Source organism: Ranitomeya variabilis, chromosome 4 (genome assembly GCF_051348905.1).
Source record: "Ranitomeya variabilis isolate aRanVar5 chromosome 4, aRanVar5.hap1, whole genome shotgun sequence".
Classification (NCBI taxonomy): Eukaryota; Metazoa; Chordata; class Amphibia; order Anura; family Dendrobatidae; genus Ranitomeya; species Ranitomeya variabilis.
The window spans coordinates 624,221,966-624,243,671 of NC_135235.1; the positions used below are offsets into that span (position 1 = coordinate 624,221,966).

Sequence of the window (21,706 nt, forward strand, 5' to 3'; positions counted from 1 at the left end):
GGCTCTTTTACACCAAAAGGCCAAGTACGTTCAATCACCTATGGTGCCTGAAAGACACATAGATTGTCAGGTTTTCATTATGGTGACTTTCATTTTATCAGAAATAATAGTGCCACTGAGATATGGAGGCGTTTGTTACAGAGAGTCACAGTGGATTTTCCATTGCAGATGATAGATGGATGGATGGATAGATGGATAGATAGATAGATAGATAGATAGATAGATAGATAGATAGATAGATAGATAGATAGATAGATAGATAGATATGGGATAGATAGATATGGGATAGATAGATATGGGATAGATAGATATGGGATAGATAGATAGATAGATAGATAGATAGATAGATAGATAGATAGATAGATAGATAGATAGATATGAGATAGATAGATAGATATGAGAGAGATATTAGATAGATAGATAGATAGATAGATATGAGATAGATAGATAGATAGATAGATAGATAGATAGATAGATATGAGATAGATAGATAGATAGATAGATAGATAGATAGATAGATAGATAGATAGATATGAGATAGATAGATAGATATGAGAGAGATATTAGATAGATAGATAGATAGATATGAGATAGATAGATAGATAGATAGATAGATAGATAGATAGATAGATAGATAGATAGATAGATAGATATGAGAGATATGGGATAGATAGATAGATAGATAGATAGATAGATAGATAGATAGATAGATAGGTAGATGCAAAAAAGAAAAGCAGGCAGTGAACAGCCTTTCTGAAGGGAAGGGACCTCCGGGGTCATCACATCCATCCTCCCTGTTAAATATCAATGCAGGATTCACTAAAACAGCCTCTGTTTGAAGACTTCCACTGAAGGAGAACTCACCACCTCTCGTGGCAGCCTGTTCCACTCATTGATCACCCTCACTGTCAAAAATTTTTTTCTAATATCTAATCTGTGTCTTCTCCCTTTCAGTTTCATTCCTTTGCTTCACGTGTTTTCATGTGCACATAAGAATAATGATGATCCCTCTGTGACAGCCCTTCAGATATTTGTAGACAGCTATTAAGTCTCGACTTAGCCTTTTTTGCAAGCTGAACATTCCCAGATCCTTTAACTGTTCCTCACAGGACAGCAGGACATACTTTGTTTGCAGTCCGCTCACCATCCTGGTAGCTCTTACCTGAACTTGCTCTAGTTTTTCAAGGTCTTTTTTAAATTGTGGTGCCCAGAAGTGGACACAGTATTCCAGATGAGGCCTGACCAAGGAGGAGTAGAGGGGGATAATGACTTCACGTGATCTAGACTCAATGCTTCTCTTAATACATCCTAGAATTGTGTTTGCCTTTTTTGCTGCTGCATCACACTGTTGACTCAAGTGCAGTCTGTGATCTATTGGTCTTTTTCACACGTGTTGTTGCTTAGTTCTATTCCTCCCATTCTGTAGATGTAATTTTTGCTTTTCTTGCCCAGATGTTAAATCTTGCATTTCTCCTTGTTAAATACCATTCTGTTAGTGGCTGCCCATTGTTCCAGCTTATCTAGATCCCTCTGAATCCTTTCTCTGTCTTCTTTAGTGTTAAGCCCCCGTCTCACATAGCGAGATCGCTAGCGATATCGCTGCTGAGTCACAAGTTTTGTGACGCAACAGCGACCTCCATAGCGATCTCGCTATGTGTGACACGTACCAGCGATCAGGCCCCTGCTGCGAGATCGCTGGTCGTGTCGGAATGGCCTGGACCTTTTTTTGGTCGTTGAGGCCCCGCTGACATCGCTGAATCGGTGTGTGTGACACCGATCCAGCGATGTCTTCACTGGTAACCAGGGTAAACATCGGGTTACTAAGCGCAGGGCCGCGCTTAGTAACCCGATGTTTACCCTGGTTACCAGCGTAAATGTAAAAAAAAACAAACAGTACATACTCGCCTTCTGATGTCCGTCAGGTCCCTTGCCGTCTGCTTCCTGCTCTCACTGACTGCCGGCCGTACAGTGAGAAGTGAGAGCACAGCAGTGACGTCACCGCTGCGCTCTGCTCTCACTGTACGGCGGCTCAGTCAGAGCAGGAAGCAGACGGCAAGGGACCTGGACACCGAAAGGCGAGTATGTACTGTTTGTTTTTTTGGGTAACCAGGGTAAACATCGGGTTTCTAAGCGCGGCCCTGCGCTTAGTAACCCGATGTTTACCCTGGTTACCCGGGTGCTGCAGGGGGACTTCGGCATCGTTGAAGACAGTTTCAACGATGCCGAAGTCGTTCCCCTGATCGTTGGTCGCTGGAGAGAGCGGTCTGTGTGACAGCTCCCCAGCGACCACACAACGACTTACCAACGATCACGGCCAGGTCGTATCGCTGGTCGTGATCGTTGGTAAATCGCTTAGTGAGACGGGGCCTTTAGCTCTCCCTCCTAGCTTTGCATCATCTGCAAATTTGATTAGTTTACCGTCAGTTCTCTTGTCTATATCATTTATAAAAATGTTGAACAACACTGGGGTGCCCCACTTGAAATATCTATATGACAATGGGATAGTTGTCTGGGAGGCCTTGCACCCTGTTTTTGCATATATGTTTTTATCATAGATAGATAGGTTATAACTAGATAGATCAATATGATATAGATAGATAAATGATAGATAGATAGATAGAGGGAGGGAGGGAAAGATAAATGTTAGATAGGTGAGAAACACATAGTGTTTAGTGTCTAGAAAGTGACTGTTTTTAAGAAGAAAAAAAACAATGCAAAAAAAGATTACAAAATAGAAATCTCATTCATTTTGCTGTTCCTTTAAAATGCTGCATTTTATTCTCACAGAAAAAAAAATAAGCACTGAATGTGAACAAGCCCTAAGTGAGTAATAATGAATTAATGAAATATGAAAATCCTTTCAAGGCATCTTTTTATTTTTAAACCCACACTTTCCATGTCTGTGATGTGTAAGGGTATGTTTCCACGTTCAGGAAACGCTGCGTTTTTGACGCTGTGTTTTTCTGCAGCGTCAAAAATGCAGCGTCCAGATGTTACAGCATAGTGGAAGGGATTTTATGAAATCCAGACTCCACTATGCGTTAAAAAACGCATGCGTTTTTGCCGCGAAAACGCATGCGTGGTGCGTTTTTTCAAAACGCAGCATGTTGCTACAATGAGCAAAACACGCAGGAACACCGCAGGTGACCTGCCAGTGACCTCAGGTGCAGTTTCGGTCAGGATTTTACCTGCATAAAATCCTGACCAAAGCCTGAAGCAAAACTGACCGTGGAAACATACCCTAACACTTTTGTATCTTTTCTGCGAATGATGACATTAAGGGTATGGCTCCACGGTACGGCTTGCCGGCGGGTTCGCCGCAGCGGCGAAGCCGCTCGTCGCTAAGCCCCGCCCCCTTTCTGGGACGCGATGGTGCCAGATGTGTACAGTACACATCCGGGATCATCGCACCCCTCGCCATAGGGCCCTGTGATATGCCTTGCGGGGACGCTGCGTCCCCGCAAGGTGTACGGACATGCTGCGTTCTGAAAAGACGCGCAGCATGTCCGGAGTCGCAGGGCCGCCGCGTGCGGGTTTCCACGCATAGTGGAGACGGGATTTCATAAAATCCCCTCCACTATGCTGGAACATCTGGACGCTGCTTGTTTGACGCTGCAGCGCTAAACAAGCAGCGTTTACGTACCGTGGAAACATACCCTTATGTTTCCAGAGGGGAATCGGGTAAATGTGGGTGGAAAATAAACACGTCTTATTGTGCGGATTGTTCCTACTGTAAAAGCTTCTGTTTCTTTCTTTCGCCCCTGTGCACACAGGAGCAGCTGATCTTATTCCCTGGATTCAGACTCTTTGGGAACCACAGAACCATGAAATCCCCCCCAAACACCCCTCTCCGTCCGGGGCAGAGTACCACTTCAGGCCGCTGCCCCCCTTCGCTCTCCACACCCCTCCTAAAGCTTGGATACCCCTTACCAGCACTTAGGAATGTCACACCCAGACCCACAGCAGGTGGAAAACACAAGGGACGACGCTCCCCGCAACACGTGGCTGCAGATTTTAGAAGGAACTTCTTGATGTAGCATCACTTGGTATCTCGTGAGGGAAGAACCCCCCCAAAAAATCACAGAAGGTAAGAAAATAAGCAATTTGTCATCTTGTACCTCCGCGCCAATCCCGATACGTCCCAATCATTCCCATCGTGACTTCATAGGACAATATTATAGCAAAAAAAGGAGCGTACAACCAAAGATATTTTTTAATCTAAAAATAAAAAGGAAAAAAAGTTACTTTTTTTTATCGTTAAATAAAAGCTTCTTTTTTTCTTGCTTTTTATTTGCTTTTTTTGGAACTACTAAATGCTTTGAATTAGTCCCTGGTAATTATTTTGGCATTTCAGAATACCAAGTGGTTGGAATAATGCTCACCATTCATCCCCCACAGGCTAATCTTCAAGAAAAAAGCCCCAGAGAGACACACAAAATGCTATTTGCCGACAATTGAATAGAGCTGTCACTCTCCAAATGAAACAGCCCAAAACGGTCTCATACCAGGATTTCCACAAAACGTACATTTTTTTTTTTTTACTTGCTGGGCCAGGACAAAAAATAATAGCATTTTTACCATGATCTCCTGTTCTGTTGTGAGCAGGGTGGGGGGAACCCAAATGATATATCATTGTATCTCGTATTTAATTGTTGCTATCATGCAGGACTTATAAATATTGCGGAGTTAGGTTACGCTTTCCCTGCGCAAAAAATAATCAAAATGGATGTGAGTTGTGAACATGAAAAACAGAATTTTATTTATTTTTACTATTATTTTAAAGGACGTAATGTGTTTGTGTTTTTTATGCCTGACATTGATATAATGATAATACATTAAGGAATACTTAAACTTTACAGTATATATGGACATTTACATGTAATGAATAATATATATTTTTTTGATTGAAAAGCAAAAATTGCTAGGACAGGAAATAAAATTTCAGTCAGGACTAAATTTCATGGTACTTAATTTCTAAGTTGCTAACAAAATTATTATAATTTCCTGTTTTATATATGTAAATAAATATATTTTATTTTTTGTATTATTTTCAGCAATTTTTGCCCTAAACTGTTTAGTTCTTCCATTTTCGAATGAAAAGCAATTAAACCAATGCATGAAAGCCTTAAAAATATAGTAAAATCAAATATCGTATCATTTTTTTCTCGATTAATTAATACTTAAATATTTTAAGCAATGTTTTCCCTATTGGAATGAAGAAATATATATTATATATATATATATATATATATATATATATATATATAAATATATATATATATATATATTTTAGGTGGAGGGTTTGGGGGGGTATTAATATTTTTATGCAATTTGTGCCCTAAAAAGTCATGAAATCCTTTAAGAAAAATATTAAATAAATATATATATATCAGTCTATCTGTCAATCTATCTATATATTATGTTAGGTTTTTTTAAAAAATATTTTTAGCAATTTTTGCCCTATTGGAATGAAAACCAATGCATGAAATCCTTGAAAAATCTTCTCTCTCTTTATTTTATTTTTAGCAATGTTTTCAATTATATATATACGTGCATAATATAATACAAATAAAACGTATTTAGCAATGTAATGCAAATAAGAAAAAATATATACATTGAAATAAAAGACACAACTATAAATAAAAGATAATTAAATAAGAAAAACATGAAATACAAATTAAATATAATGAAAAAACGCACAAAAATATAACTATATTGTAATATAATAAAAATCTGAAACATTTAAATCAAATGTCATGAAATAATAAGATATGAAATAATGAACATTTGAAAAAATGTAAATAAAATGTAATAAATAATACAAACACGAAAAATATAAATAAGATATGAAGTAATGAAAATATGAATAATCTAAATAAAATTCAATGGTATAATAAAAACACAAAAAGAGAAATAAAATATAATTTTAAAAAAATTACAATAATAAAAAAAAACATTGAACTTGACATCGTACCAGTTTGAAATATTCCTAAAGAGCTCATTCAGACTTCAATTTCTTTCTGTAGGCAAAAAAAACAGTCATCAGTGTTTTTTGATCAGTTTCATCGGAGTGCGATAGGTGTTTCAATTTTTACCATCAGAGTGTCACCAATTTTTCTCTGAAAAAACACCCGAAAATGATGAACTTTTTTCAACCTTCTCATATCAAACAGCCCCAAAAAAACGGACAGCAGACGGTTGGCTTCCGAATGCTGTCCAATTTTTCATTTGACCCATTGACTTGCACTGGTGAGATCGATCCAAGAGTAGGATAAAAATTGGACAAAATCATTCTCCATTTATGGATATGTTCACACAGAGGGTTTTTAATCCATTTTTTTGGCTTATATTCTGCATCAAAATCCATATGAAAAAAGGCATCAAATTGAATGAGAAGATGCACCTATTGGTTGAACATGCTGCATTTTTCCGCTCGTTTTTAATACGTCATGTCAATTCTTTGGGGTTTTTTTTGTCTGTAAATTGCACTTTTTTACTGTTTATTTTAGCACCTCTTTTTGGCGAGGTTTAATAAAAACACATCTATATAATTGCATGAAAAAACAAGCTGAAAAAAAGGCTGAAAAAATGTTTTTATAAAATTGCCCCAAAAAACATCTTAGAAAGTGTTTTTTTTCAGGTGTGGCTTTTTCACTACATGTGAATATAGGCTATATATCTTCTCTTGAAACCCAGCCAGAGCCGAAAACTGTTCTGCGTACAAGTGCCTCTAGGGCGAGATGTGGTCTGGCCGAACATCTAGTTGGGCGACTTCTCTATCATGTAGGTCTCTTGACATTAACTTTTCAAATGGCACTTTGCTTCCATTCATGTGGATAGGGATTAAATTACACCATTCACTAAAAAAAAACAAAAAAAAACCTTAGTCCAGCATTAGTATTTAACAGCGATTACTTAATTACGGGCAAGTGACAATTGGAACCTCCCATTGAGAACGCATGTAAGTTTCTGATTTTAGCTGACAATATATTATTACCTGTGTAACTGGATTCCAGAAGAAGTCAGAGCTGCAGTCCCCTGCTCAATATGGCCGATCCCTGCCCAGTCCGAGCTGCAACGGGGAAGGGACACAGGTGAGTCACTGCTGTTTTGGCTAACTGTATTAGCAGTAGTGGCATTCGCATGGGATGGTGATCCCCAATATTAACCTTTCCAATTAATCAGGTTTCCACGATAATGCCTGAATTCCAAAGGACGTAAATCCTGCGTTTTTTCCTTTGTATATTTTTGTTCGTAAAATCAGCTGCATTTTAAGCAAACCTATGCTATTAACCTGTACATATAGGGTTAATTTGCGGGTTAATAGCGTTATGAAGGCGCCCAAATAAAGTCCTTTTTTTCTCGGGTACTGTATTTTCAGTAAGGAACCCGAGAGAAAAAGGACTTTATTTCTCCTGGGAGCCGCCGGCTTTCAGTCATATAGGCCTGTCGGTGTGGCTCCCGTCACCTGTGAGCAGTGGCTGTAAGCACACCCCAGCACTTTGACTGAGACTGACAGCCAGTTCTGCAGGGCCTGCTTACAGCCGCTGCTCTCAGTGTTATGAGTGGTGACTGCATGACTGAAAACCGGCTGCTCACAGGAGAAATAAGGTTCAATTTCTCCCAGGTGCTGCACTTTGAGTAAAGCGGTCGGGCAAGTTCATAACGCTATTAACATGGAGATTAACCCTATTATGCTAAACATGTAGTTAAACACACTCCTCAACATTGAAATTGTAGCACTGAGAAGGAAAAGTCATGAAATTATGGAAATCACAGGATGGATAGACATATAAGTGATCTGCAAAGTGTTGAAAAATGGAAACAAAATTTTCAAAACATCTGGAGTATGAGCATCACATGCAGAAATCCCGGCACTTACAGCCTCGGCTACTATCAGTGAGGTCATTAATGGTCGTCTGAGGAATGTTCTGCTGCGCTGAATGCACTTGGGCAAATCATCAGATTCACTGCTGGCAGCTCGTGTGTAATCACCGACCAATGGTGCCCCAGAGGTGCTCTATGGGACACAAGTCCGGAGACGCTGCAGGCCACAGTAGAACGTTCAGGCCATGTCTTGTTGGAAAACCTGGGACACTTTGGAGAAATGACCGCACCACTGGTTCCATGATCAAATCAATTTAACGTAGAGCTAATAGTGTACCTAGAATGAAAACTAGAGGGGTCTGGCTACCACACATTATGCCACCCCATAATCCTGGGAGTAGGATTGATGTGACGCTCCCTTGAGAAGGCCTCTTCACGGAGTTGCCCACATGGTTTTCAGATCAATCTACAGCGATCATTGTGTCCAAGACAAAAGTGTGTTTCATCACTGAAGAGGATAGACCTCCTTTCTAGCCTCCTGTCTCCATCTGGAGACTACATGGGCAATGCCAAGAAGAGACTATTTCTTCAAAGTCTCCCAGAAGCCGTTTTTCTATATGGTAATGCCAAGTTGCATGTTGCTGGTGCTACTGTGAGCAGCCTGCGTGGCCTAAGGCTGCCGTCACACTATCAGTATTCAGTCAGTATTTTACATCAGTATTTGTAAGCCAAAACCAGGAGTGGAACAAATAGAGGAAAAGTATAATAGAAACATATGCACCACTGCTGCATTTATCACCCACTCCTGGTTTTGGCTTACAAATTCTGATGTAAAATACTGACTGAATACTGATAGTGTGACAGCAGCCTCAATATGATGCCATGGCCTGCAGCATCTCCAGACTTGTCTCCCATCAAGTACATCTGGGATGTCATTGGTCAGCAATAAGCAAAGGGAGCTGCCAGCAGCAGATCCTGATGATTTGGTGCCCAAGTGCATTCAGCAAGAAATATGCTGCTGTTGATGATTAAGTACATTTGTTGGGCAGGTTCAGTCATGCCTCTTCGCAAAGAAACATTGTTTTCTTTTCAGAAATTTGGGGGGAGCTGACCTGAACTAGAGTAAAGAGTCAAAAAAGTAGTAAGTTGTGCAAAAATTCTGAAATATTTCAAATAGTTTTATGCCACAATTCTGGCAAAAAAAAACAACTGTTAATTGAATCTGCACCATGGTGTGAATTTTTTTTTTGTTATGTTTTATTAATGCTTTTATATGACCAGAAGTCACTTTGAAGCCCCCACTATTCAACTGAGCATTTTTTACAAGCAAAAAGAAGAAACTATGGTCTCAATTGTTGCATTTGTGTCTTCTTTGTCCAGTTTCGGTTAGTTTTTGCCTGTTTTTCACTTGTGTCTCATTTTTCTTTTCATTTGTGCCTTTTTCAAAGTCCTTATTGTAGGTGTTCTCCTTTTTTCTTGTTTTTTTGTCCGTTATGCTGGATAGGTTTTGTGGTTTAAACTACTTTCACTTGTATGTCTAAAATTTTTGTGATAAATTTTGGCAACATATCAGCGGAACATGCGACTTTTTGTTTTGTGTAAGAATTCATGATCCGTGGAATCTGGGCCAAAACCGTCAATGAATGCCACAAAGCAAAAAAACCTGCAACTGATCAATACGGCCCTACGTGTGAAGGAAGTCTTAGTACAAATGTGATTCTTGCATTACTCAGTGATTGCATAGCGCTTTTATAACAGGACCAGTGATTAAAATCTCAAGTTTAATTACAAACTTAATTAAAAGTCGAGTCCTTCTAAATTTACCTCTAGGCCTCAGCTAAAAGTCAAATTAAAAAGGGCTAAGAACAATTTTTTATGTTTTTCTATTTAGCCATAGTCGGAGGAGACTATCTTTTGTATTTTTTTTTGTTTATTCTGTATATCGTCTAGTAGTTTTCAAATATATTCTATAAAATAGCAATTGTACCCTTCAAGTCCAAAGAATCTTTCACTTAAGTCTTTCTCCCACTCCTCGGCATTATTCCTCCGCCAAAGAGGTCACATTGGTTCATTTTGGGCCCAAGAGGGAGCTCCGAGGGTCCGCACATGATGTGAAAATGACTCCCTTCCTACAGAAAGTCGAATAAAACAGGAAAACCATCAACCAGATCAACAGAAAGTGACATTTGCGCTTTCTACACCCCGGCCTTTCAGACAACATTGTTACCCCCAAGACAAAGTTGTCTGCTAGCTTTTGTCGAATCAATATTAAAATCATTAAAGGCCTATTCAGTCTGGAAATCGGGGCAGAACAAAGGTCAAATCGCTTGGTTTTCCATCTAATTCAGGTTGAATATTAAGGGACTGAGAGAGAGTGAGATGTAGGAGGATTCCCCCACACCGGCTAAACAAGGATTAACAGATTGAGGGACATAACAATAAAAAATAATTAAAATAATAATTAAAAAAATAGCAGACAAAATAAAAACTTTAAAAAAAATTGAAAATGAAAAAGAAAGACAAATAAGAAAGAAGAAATTAACTTTGCTATTGTCCATCATTTTTTTTTAAAAGAAATAACACCTCTCCCCCACCTTATTGTACATAAACCATGCAGGATATATATTATATTGGGGAGTATACATTTTATGTCTTTTTATTTAGTAATTTACAATTTATTTATTTTTAATACAGAAATTGGACCAAAAAAAATTGAAAAATGGACATTGTGTATGCAGGCATTTTGAGCCCAATTCACATTTGTCTATTTTTTGTCTTTTTTTTTTTTCTGGTTTTAAGTTCTGCCTATATTGAAGTAGATTTTCTACTTTTCTGGGGGGGTTTGGGAGGGGGGGTGTTTGCGCTGTTCACCATTTTGGGTGTGTTTACGACCAATTCATCATTTGCTACGTTTTAAAAAGTCACATTTTTGCACAAATGTACTCTACTTCCCCTCCGTTCAACCCTCTCATTTGTATATCCCACATTTTTGTACAAGTGTGAGAGTCGAGTGAGATATTTTAACAGATCTGGCTACTGCTCTAAAATTATGTAAAAAGATAAAAATAACGAGCATTTTTTATTTTGCAAAAAATTCATCATATTGTGTGCACCATTTTGAAAAATGTGCTGCTATAAATGGCAAAGACCATAAAACAACCCCGGCCCGACGTTGGGCATAAATTTACACCAACATCGGACATTCTCTCCCTCTGATGTGGGCTCCGGCGGTGTGCCCACATCTTTCCTGGGACATGTCAGCTGTTTTGAACAGCTGACATATGCCCGGAATAGCCGTGGGTGGAATCGCGATCCATCCGTGGCTATTAACCCCTTAAATGCCGCTGACAGCGGAATTTAACTCGCGCTTCCGGTCATCGGGCCTAAAATCCGCCCACCGGTTCACCGGTTCGTTGGCATAACAACCAGAGATCTCCTGGATACCTCTACGTTTGTCACTGCCGGATTGCTATGAGCGCGACCCGGTGGTCGGCGCTCATAGCAAGTGAGTAATTCTACTACATAGAGGCAATCTGATCATCGCCTCTATGTAGCAGATTCGATCGGTTGGGGCAGCTTCTAGTCTCCTATGGAGACTATTGAAGCATGCCAAAAGTAAAAAAAAAGTTTTTAAAAATATATATAAAAAAATATATGTGAAAGTTCAATAGACATTACAGCATAACAATAATCAGAGTTCAAAACAAATACCAAGAGGAATGAGGGCCCTGCTCGCAAGCTTACAATCTATAGGAAAAAGGGAGACACGAAAGATGGATGGTAACAATTGCTTTCGTTGTTCGGACGAGCCAAAGTGTAAGGCTCGGGTGTTCATGTAAAGCTGCATGATCCAGTTAACAGCTTAAATATGTAACAGTACAGACACAGAGGGCTATTTAACTGCATAAAGTGTGTGAGAACATGATGCAAGGAAGCTGATTATGGTTTAAGTTTTTTGAATGGGCCACACAGGGACTGTTAGGTTAATGCGTTGAGGCGGTAGGCCAGTCTGAACAAATGCGTTTTTAGGCTTGCTTAAAACTGTGGGGATTGGGGATTAATCGTATTAACCTGGGTAGTGCATTCCAAAGAATTGTCGAAGCAGGTGAAAAGTCTTGGAGATGGGAGTGGGAGGTTCTGATTATTGAGGATGTTAACCTCAGGTCATTAGCAGAACGGAGAGCACGGGTAGGGTGGTAGGCTGAGACCAGGGAGGAGATGTAGGGTGGTGCTGAGCCATGGAGTGCTTTGTGGATGAGGGTAATAGATTTGCACTGGATTCTGGAGTGGATGGGTAACCAGTGTAATGACTGGCACAAGGTAGTCATTACGGGGAGAGTTTGGTAAGAGGGAGGCTGATTAGTAGAGAGTTACAATAGTCCAGACGAGAATGAATGAGTGAAACAGTAAGAGTTTTTGCAGAGTCGAAGTAAGAAAAGGGCGAATTCTAGAAATGTTTTTGAGATGCAGATAAGAAGAGTGAGACAGTGATCGGATGTGGGGGGTGAATGAAAGCTCGGAATCAAGTATGACCCCAAAGCAGCGGGCATGTTGCTTGGGAGTAATGGTGGAGCCACACACGGAGATGGCAATGTCAGGCAAACGTAGGTTAGTAGAGGGAGAGAACACGAGGAGTTCAGTTTTTGACAGGTTCAGTTTCAGATAGAGGGATAGAGGAAGGACATGATGTTAGAGACTTATTCATTCCCGTCTGGACTATTGTAACTCTCTACTAATCGGCCTCCCTCTTACCAAACTCTCCCCGCTCCAATCTGTCCTGAATGCTGCTGCCAGGATCATATTCCTCACCAACCGTTACACCGATGCCTCTACCTTGTGCCAGTCATTACACTGGCTACCCATCCACTCCAGAATCCAGTACAAAACTACTACCCTCATCCACAAAGCACTCCATGGCTCAGCACCACCCTACATCTCCTCTCTGGTCTCAGTCTACCACCCTACCCGTGCCCTCCGCTCCGCTAATGACCTCAGGTTAGCATCCTCAATAATCAGAACCTCCCACTCCTGTCTCCAAGACTTTACACGTGCTGCTCCGATTCTTTGGAATGCACTACCTAGGTTAATATGATTAATCCCCAATCCCCACAGTTTTAAGCGTGCCTTAAAAACGCATTTGTTCAGACCGGCCTACCGCCTCAACGCATTAACCTAACTATCCCTGTGTGGCCTATTAAAAATAGAAAAAAACAAAACAAAACACATAATCAGGTTCCTTGCATCGTGTTCTCATACACTTTATGCAGTTAATAGCCCTCTGTGTCTGTACTGCTACATACTTAGGCTGTTAACTGGTTCATGCAGCTTTACATGAACACCCGAGCCTTACACTATGGCTGGTCCAAATAACTAAAGCAATTGTTACCATCCACCTCTCGTGTCTCCCCTTTTCCTCATAGTTTGTAAGCTTGCGAGCAGGGCCCTCATTCCTCCTGGTATCTATTTTGAACTGTGATTTCTGTTATGCTGTAATGTCTATTGTCTGTACAAGTCCCCTCTATAACTTGTAAAGCGCTGCGGAATATGTTGGCGCTATATAAATAAAAATTATTATTATTATTATGTACAAATCAGGTTTAAGGGCTCTGGGTGAGTCCAAGTACTTAACAATCTCTGGCCTCCTGTTGTGAATTCCGCTCTTGGGCTCCCTCCGGTGGTTATAAGTAGCATTTTTGTGAATTCTGCTCTTGGGCTCCCTCCTGTGGTTTTGAGTGGTATGGCTGCTTCTTGGATTTAGCATCAGCAGCTGTTCTCACTGATCGTCTTTCTGGCTCGGCTATATTAGTCTGGCCTTATCCCTAATTCAATGCCAGTTGTCAATTGTTGAGCTTGGAGTCATGGCTCTCTGAGGATTTCCCTGCCACTCTGACCATTTCAGCAAAGCTAAGTCCTTGCTTGTCTTTTTGCAGTTCACTTGTTGTGGACTTTGTTGTTTGGCATTTTCTATGTTTTGCTCATTTGTCCAGCTTATCAGTATGGATCTATTTAGCTAAGCTGGAAGCTCTGGGCAGCAGAGTTTGCCCTCCACACCTTTAGTCAGGTGTGGAGATTTTTGCATTTCTCTGCGGTGGACTTTTTCTAGTTTTTATTACTGACCGCACAGTTTTCTGTTCTGTACTAATTCTGTCTAGCTAGTAGTGGCCTCCTTTGCTAAACCTTGTTTCATACTACGTATGTCATTTCCTTCTCCTCTCACAGTCATTATTTGTGGGGGGCTGGCCTATCCTTTGGGGATTTTCTCTGAGGCAAGATAGCTTTCCTGTTTCTACCTTTAGGGGTAGCTAGTTCTCCGGCTGTGACGAGGTGTCCAGGGAGTGACAGGAACATCCCACGGCTACTGCTAGTGTCTGTGTTAAAATTAGGAACTGCGGTCGGTATAGTTACCACCTGCTCAGAGCTAGTCGCATGTCGCTCCTTAATCACCAGACCATAACAGTACAACTGGCCAAAAATGAGCTGAATGCATCTCAAAAGAAGGAAAAGAAAAAGAGTTCTGAGCCATTTTTTTTTCTCTAGTCTGTTTTGTCTTTTTCCTTCCTCTTAATCTCTGGGTGATTCAGGATTTGGATGCGGGCATGGATGTTCAGGGGTTGTTTTCTCGTGTGGATCAGCTTGCTGCAAGAGTACAGAGTATTCAAGATTATGTTGTTCAGACTCCGGCCTTAGAGCCTAGAATTCCTACTCTGGATTTGTTTTACGGGGATAGAACTAAGTTTTTGAACTTTAAAAATAACTGCAAATTGTTTTTTGCTCTGAAACCCCGTTCCTCTGGTGACCCCATTCAGCAAGTAAAAATAGTTATTGCTCTGCTGCGTGGTGACCCTCAGGACTGGGTATTCTCCCTTGAGTCAGGGGATCCGGCATTGCTTAATGTAGATGCATTTTTTCAATCGCTCGGATTATTGTATGACGAACCTAACTCTGTAGAGCATGCTGAGAAAACACTGTTGGCCCTGTGTCAGGGTCAGGAAGCGGCAGAATTATACTGCCAGAAATTTAGAAAATGGTCTGTGCTCACTAAATGGAATGAGGATGCTCTGGCAGCAATTTTCAGAAAGGGTCTTTCTGAAGCCCTTAACCCCTTCCCGACATGTGACGGTATAGTACGTCACATGTCGGGACCCCCGCTTTGATGTGCGCTCCGGCGGTGAGCGCACATCAAAGTCGCGACATGTCAGCTGTTTTCTACAGCTGACATGTGCGCGCAATAGCGGCGGGTGAAATCGCGATCACCCGCCGCTATTAACTAGTTAAATGCCGCTGTCAAGCGCAGACAGCGGCATTTAACTACCGCATCCGGCCGTGCGGCCGGATATGAGCGCATCGCCGACCCCTGTCACATGATCGGGGGTCGGCGATGCTCCTCCATTGTAACCATAGAGGTCCTTGAGACCTCTATGGTTACTGATTGCCGGTGGCTGTGAGCGCCCCCCTGTGGTCGGCGCTCATAGCACACCTGCATTTTAGCTACATTAGGCTACGTTCACATTAGCGTTAAGCTAATGTGCGTCGGGTTTGCGTCGGCGACGCAGCGGCGACGCATGCGTCATGCGCCCCCTATACTTAACATGGGGGACGCATGCGTTTTTTTTTGTTGCGTTGTGCCACACATGCGTCTTTTTTGCCGCAAGCGTCGGACCAAGAAAACGCAACAAGTTGCATTTTTCTTGCGTCCGATTTTCGGCAAAAACCGACGCATGCGTCGCAAAACGCAGCGTTTTTGCGTGCGTTTTGCCGCGTTTTTGCGTGCGTTGTGCGTTGCGTCGCCGACGCAGCGGCGCACAACGCTAGTGTGAACGTAGCCTAACAGCGATCTGATGATCGCTGTTATGTAGCAGAGCCGATCGGGCTGTGCCTGCTTCTAGCCTCCCATGGAGGCTATAGAAGCATGGCAAAAGTAAAAAAAAAAAGTTTTTAAAAATGTGAAAAAAATAAAAAAAACATAAAAGTTTAAATCACCCCCCTTTCGCCCCAATCAAAATAAATCAATAAAAAAAACCAAAAACCTACACATATTTGGTATCGCCGCGTTCAGAATCGCCCGATCTATCAATTAAAAAAAAGCATTAACCTGATCGCTAAATGGCGTAATGAGAAAAAAATTCGAAACGCCAGATTTACGTTTTTTTGGTCGCCACGACATTGCATTAAAATGCAATAACGGGCGATCAAAAGAACGTATCTACACCAAAATGCTATCATTAAAAACGCCAGCTCGGCACGCAAAAAATAAGCCCTCACCTGACCCCAGATCACGAAAAATGGAGACGCTACGAGTATCGGAAAATGGCGCAATTTTGTTTTGTTTTGTTTTTTGCAAAGTTTGGAATTTTTTTTCACCACTTAGGTGAAAAATAACCTAGTCATGTTAGGTGTCTATGAACTCGTAGTGACCTGGAGAATCATAATGGCAGGTCAGTTTTAGCATTTAGTGAACCTAGCAAAATAGGCAAGCAAAAAACAAGTGTGGGATTGCACTTTTTTTGCAATTTCACTGCACTTGGAATTTTTTTCCCGTTTTCTAGTACACGACATGCTAAAACCAATGATGTCGTTCAAAAGTACAACTCGTCCCGCAAAAAATAAGCCCTCACATGGCCAAATTGACGGAAAAATAAAAAAGTTATGGCTCTGGGAAGGAGGGTAGCGAAAAACGAAAACGGAAAAACGGAAAAAGCTCCGGGGGTGAAGGGGTTAAGGATGTTATGGTGGGGTTCCCCACGCCTGTTGGTTTGAGCGAGTCTATGTCTCTGGCCATTCAGATTGATCGGCGCCTGCGCGAACGCAAAGTGGTGCACCATATGGCAGCATCCTCTGAGCTGAGTCCTGAGCCTATGCAATGTGATAGGATTTTGACTAGAGCGGAACAGAGGGGATACAGACGTCAGAATGGGCTGTGTTTTTACTGTGGGGATTCTGCTCATGCTATTTCTGATTGCCCTAAGCATATTAAGAGGGTCGCTAGATCTGTTACCATTAGTACTGTGCAGCCTAAGTTTCTCCTGTCTGTGACCCTGATTTGCTCATTGTCATCTTTTTCTGTCATGGCATTTGTGGATTCGGGCGCTGCTCTGAACTTAATGGACTTAGAATTCGCTAGGCGCTGTGGTTTTTCTTTGCAGCCTTTGCAGAGTCCCATACCCTTAAGGGGTATTGATGCTACACCGTTGGCCAAGAATAAACCTCAGTATTGGACTCAGCTGACTATGTGCATGGCTCCAGCACATCAGGAAGATTGTCGTTTTCTGGTGTTGCATAATTTACATGATGTTGTTGTACTGGGTTTTCCATGGTTACAAGTACACAATCCAGTGCTGGATTGGAAATCAATGTCTGTGACTAGTTGGGGTTGTCAAGGAGTACATAGTGACGTTCCTTTAATGTCAATTTCCTCTTCCCCCTCTTCTGATGTTCCTGAATTTTTGTCAGATTTCCAGGACGTATTTGATGAGCCCAATTCCAGTTCCCTTCCTCCACATAGGGACTGTGATTGTGCTATTGACTTGATTCCTGGCTGTAAGTTCCCTAAGGGCCGACTTTTCAATCTGTCTGTGCCAGAGCATGCAGCTATGCGGAGCTATGTAAAGGAGTCTTTAGAGAAGGGGCATATTCGGCCGTCTTTATCACCATTGGGAGCGGGATTCTTTTTTGTTGCCAAGAAGGATGGCTCCTTGAGACCCTGTATTGATTATCGCCTTCCTAATAAGATCACGGTCAAATTCCAATACCCTTTACCTTTGCTCTCTGATTTGTTTGCTCGGATTAAGGGGGCTAGTTGGTTTACCAAGATTGACCTTCGAGGGGCATATAATCTTGTTCGTATTAAACAGGGTGACGAATGGAAAACTGCATTTAATATGCCCGAAGGCCATTTTGAATACCTGGTGATGCCTTTCGGGCTTTCTAATGCTCCTTCTGTATTTCAGTTCTTTATGCATGATATTTTCCGCAATTATCTTGACAAATTCTTGATTGTGTATTTGGATGATATTTTGATTTTTTCCAATGATTGGGAGTCTCATGTGAAGCAGGTCAGGATGGTATTCCAGATCCTTTGTGATAATGCTCTATTTGTGAAGGGGTCTAAGTGCCTATTTGGAGTTCAGAAGGTCTCTTTTTTGGGGTTTATTTTTTCTCCTTCGTCTATAGAAATGGATCCTGTTAAGGTCCAAGCCATTCATGACTGGATTCAACCCACATCTGTGAAGAGCCTTCAGAAATTTTTGGGCTTTGCTAATTTTTATCGCCGTTTCATTGCCAACTTCTCCAGTGTGGTTAAACCCCTGACCGATTTGACAAAGAAAGGCGCTGATGTGACTAATTGGTCCTCTGAGGCTGTTGAGGCCTTTCAGGAGCTTAAACGCCGATTTACTTCTGCCCCGTCTTGCGTCAGCCGGATGTTTCTCTTCCTTTTCAGGTTGAGGTTGACGCTTCTGAGATTGGGGCAGGGGCCATTTTGTCACAGAGTAATTCTGATGGTTCCTTGATGAAGCCATGTGCCTTCTTTTCCCGAAAGTTTTCGCCTGCGGAACGCAATTATGATGTCGGCAATCGGGAGTTGTTGGCTATGAAGTGGGCATTTGAGGAATGGCGACATTGGCTTGAGGGAGCCAAGCACCGCATTGTGGTCTTGACCGATCATAAGAATCTGATTTACCTCGAGTCGGCCAAGCGGCTGAACCCTAGACAGGCTCGGTGGTCCCTGTTTTTCTCCAGTTTTGATTTTGTGGTCTCTTATCTTCCAGGATCTAAGAATGTTAAGGCGGATGCCCTCTCTAGGAGTTTTTTGCCTGATTCTCCTGGAGTCCTTGAGCCGGTTGGCATTCTTAGGGAAGGGGTGATTCTGTCTGCCATCTCCCCTGATTTGCGGCGGGCGCTTCAGGAATTTCAGGCTGATAAACCTGACCGCTGTCCTGTGGGGAAGCTGTTTGTTCCTGATAGATGGACAAGTAAGGTAATTTCTGAGGTCCATTGTTCTGTGTTGGCCGGTCATCCAGAGATTTGGTTGCTAGGTCCTTTTGGTGGCCTTCCTTGTCGCGGGATGTGCGTTCTTTTGTGCAGTCCTGTGGGACTTGTGCCCGGGCTAAGCCTTGCTGTTCCCGCGCTAGTGGGTTGCTTTTGCCTTTGCCTGTCCCGGAGAGGCCTTGGACGCATATTTCCATGGATTTTATTTCGGATCTTCCTGTGTCCCAGAGGATGTCTGTTATCTGGGTGGTTTATGACCGGTTCTCTAAAATGGTCCATTTGGTACCTTTGCCTAAATTGCCTTCCTCCTCTGATTTGGTTCCATTATTTTTTTCAGCATGTGGTTCGTTTGCATGGCATTCCAGAGAATATTGTGTCTGACAGAGGTTCCCAGTTTGTTTCCAGGTTTTGGCGGGCCTTTTGTGCTAAGATGGGCATTAATTTGTCTTTTTCTTCGGCGTTCCATCCTCAGACAAATGGCCAAACTGAGCGAACTAATCAAACCTTGGAAACCTATTTGAGATGCTTTGTGTCTGCTGATCAGGATGATTGGGTGGCTTTCTTGCCGTTGGCCGAGTTTGCCCTTAATAATCGGGCCAGTTCGGCTACTTTGGTTTCGCCTTTCTTTTGTAATTTTGGTTTCCATCCTCGTTTTTCTTCAGGGCAGGTTGAGCCTTCTGATTGTCCTGGTGTGGATTCTGTGATGGACAGGTTGCAGCAGATTTGGACTCATGTGGTAGACAATTTGACATTGTCCCAGGAAAAGGCTCAGCGTTTTGCTAACCGCCGTCAGTGTGTTGGTCCTCGGCTTCGTGTGGGGGATTTGGTCTGGTTATCCTCTCGTCATGTTCCTATGAAGGTTTCTTCCCCTAAGTTCAAGCCTCGGTTTATTGGTCCTTATAAGATTTCTGAGATTATCAATCCAGTGTCTTTTCGTTTGGCCCTTCCAGCCTCTTTTGCCATCCACAATGTTTTCCATAGATCTTTGTTGCGGAGATATGTGGTACCCGTTGTTCCATCTGTTGATCCTCCTGCCCGGTGTTGGTTGAGGGGGAGTTGGAATATGTGGTTGAGAAAATTTTGGATTCTCGTTTTTCGAGGCGGAGGCTTCAGTATCTTGTCAAGTGGAAGGGTTATGGCCAGGAGGATAATTCTTGGGTGGTTGCCTCCGATGTCCATGCCGCCGATTTGGTTCGTGCTTTCCATTTGGCTCGTCCTGATCGGCCTGGGGGCTCTGGTGAGGGTTCGGTGACCCCTCCTCAAGGGGGGGGGGGGGGGGTACTGTTGTGAATTCCGCTCTTGGGCTCCCTCCGGTGGTTATAAGTAGCATTTTTGTGAATTCTGCTCTTGGGCTCCCTCCTGTGGTTTTGAGTGGTATGGCTGCTTCTTGGATTTAGCATCAGCAGCTGTTCTCACTGATCGTCTTTCTGGCTCGGCTATATTAGTCTGGCCTTATCCCTAATTCAATGCCAGTTGTCAATTGTTGAGCTTGGAGTCATGGCTCTCTGAGGATTTCCCTGTCACTCTGACCATTTCAGCAAAGCTAAGTCCTTGCTTGTCTTTTTGCAGTTCACTTGTTGTGGACTTTGTTGTTTGACATTTTCTATGTTTTGCTCATTTGTCCAGCTTATCAGTATGGATCTATTTAGCTAAGCTGGAAGCTCTGGGCAGCAGAGTTTGCCCTCCACACCTTTAGTCAGGTGTGGAGATTTTTGCATTTCTCTGCGGTGGACTTTTTCTAGTTTTTATTACTGACCGCACAGTTTTCTGTTCTGTACTAATTCTGTCTAGCTAGTAGTGGCCTCCTTTGCTAAATCTTGTTTCATACTACGTATGTCATTTCCTTCTCTCACAGTCATTATTTGTGGGGGGCTGTCCTATCCTTTGGGAATTTTCTCTGAGGCAAGATAGCTTTCCTGTTTCTACCTTTAGGGGTAGCTAGTTCTCCGGCTGTGACGAGGTGTCCAGGGAGTGACAGGAACATCCCACGGCTACTGCTAGTGTCTGTGTTAAGATTAGGAACTGCGGTCGGTATAGTTACCACCTGCTCAGAGCTAGTCGCATGTCGCTCCTTAATCACCAGACCATAACAGCCTCCCTGGCTTTATTTCCCTGACTGTGTTGTCAAGCCAGTGAACTGTCAGTCAAGCAGAAGAAGTTGGGGCTGGGTGGGGAATAGAGCAGAGCCAGTGGCTTGAAAAATGCTTTTGTTCTCTCAGAGCACTTAAGCCTCATTTGCATATAAAGTAAAACAGCTTGTATCAGTAATTGTATGAAATATATTATTTTCAGATATCAACATTGTTCTTACAGATAGCCTTTAAAAAGTACTTTTTACTTGATTTTTTTTTATTATTTAAACTGAGTACCTCCTCCAATGAGTGTTACTGATTCTGGAACAGTCTTTTTTTTCTGTGCCCTCCTGTTCAAAAGTTATGCCCCCATGTAATAATAATAAAGAGTGCCCAGTATACAAATTTTTCCTTCAACCAACTGGGTCTATGTCACATAACTTCTCTGCGAACGTTTCCTTTCTCTCCTCTGTTTTGCTAGCCAGACAAAACACATCCTCCTCATAGAGGGGAAAAGACAAATGTCCAAAGATAGTCACTAGTCACAGCTGCAGCCTGGATCAGGGTGTTTTCCTGAGATGAGATCTGTTTCACATGACCACTCTGAAAACTCCGTAGTCACCACATCCTTTCCTGCTATTGGAGCCCTGGAGAATAGCAGCACTGGAGTGTAAGACACAATTGTGTTGCGAGCCGTTAATTGTGTTGCTTTTTTCCTGTGTTCTGGCACTCCAGTTCTCCTGTGCTCCATCAGTGCTGCTTTCCTGTGCTTCGGTGCCCCAGCACCACTGCTTTCCTGTGCTTCGGTGCCCCAGCACCAC

General features: G+C 42.2%; 1 protein-coding gene across 1 annotated transcript in view; it reads left to right on the forward strand.

Moving 5' to 3' along the window:
- The first annotated feature begins 3,956 nt into the window (after nucleotides 1-3,956).
- NTN1 (netrin 1) overlaps nucleotides 3,957-21,706 on the forward strand; it is a 173,005-nt gene continuing 155,255 nt past the window's right edge. The window contains exon 1 of the mRNA XM_077253548.1: nucleotides 3,957-4,087. The gene's annotated coding sequence lies outside the window, so the exon portion shown is untranslated. The remainder of the gene's footprint in view (nucleotides 4,088-21,706) is intronic.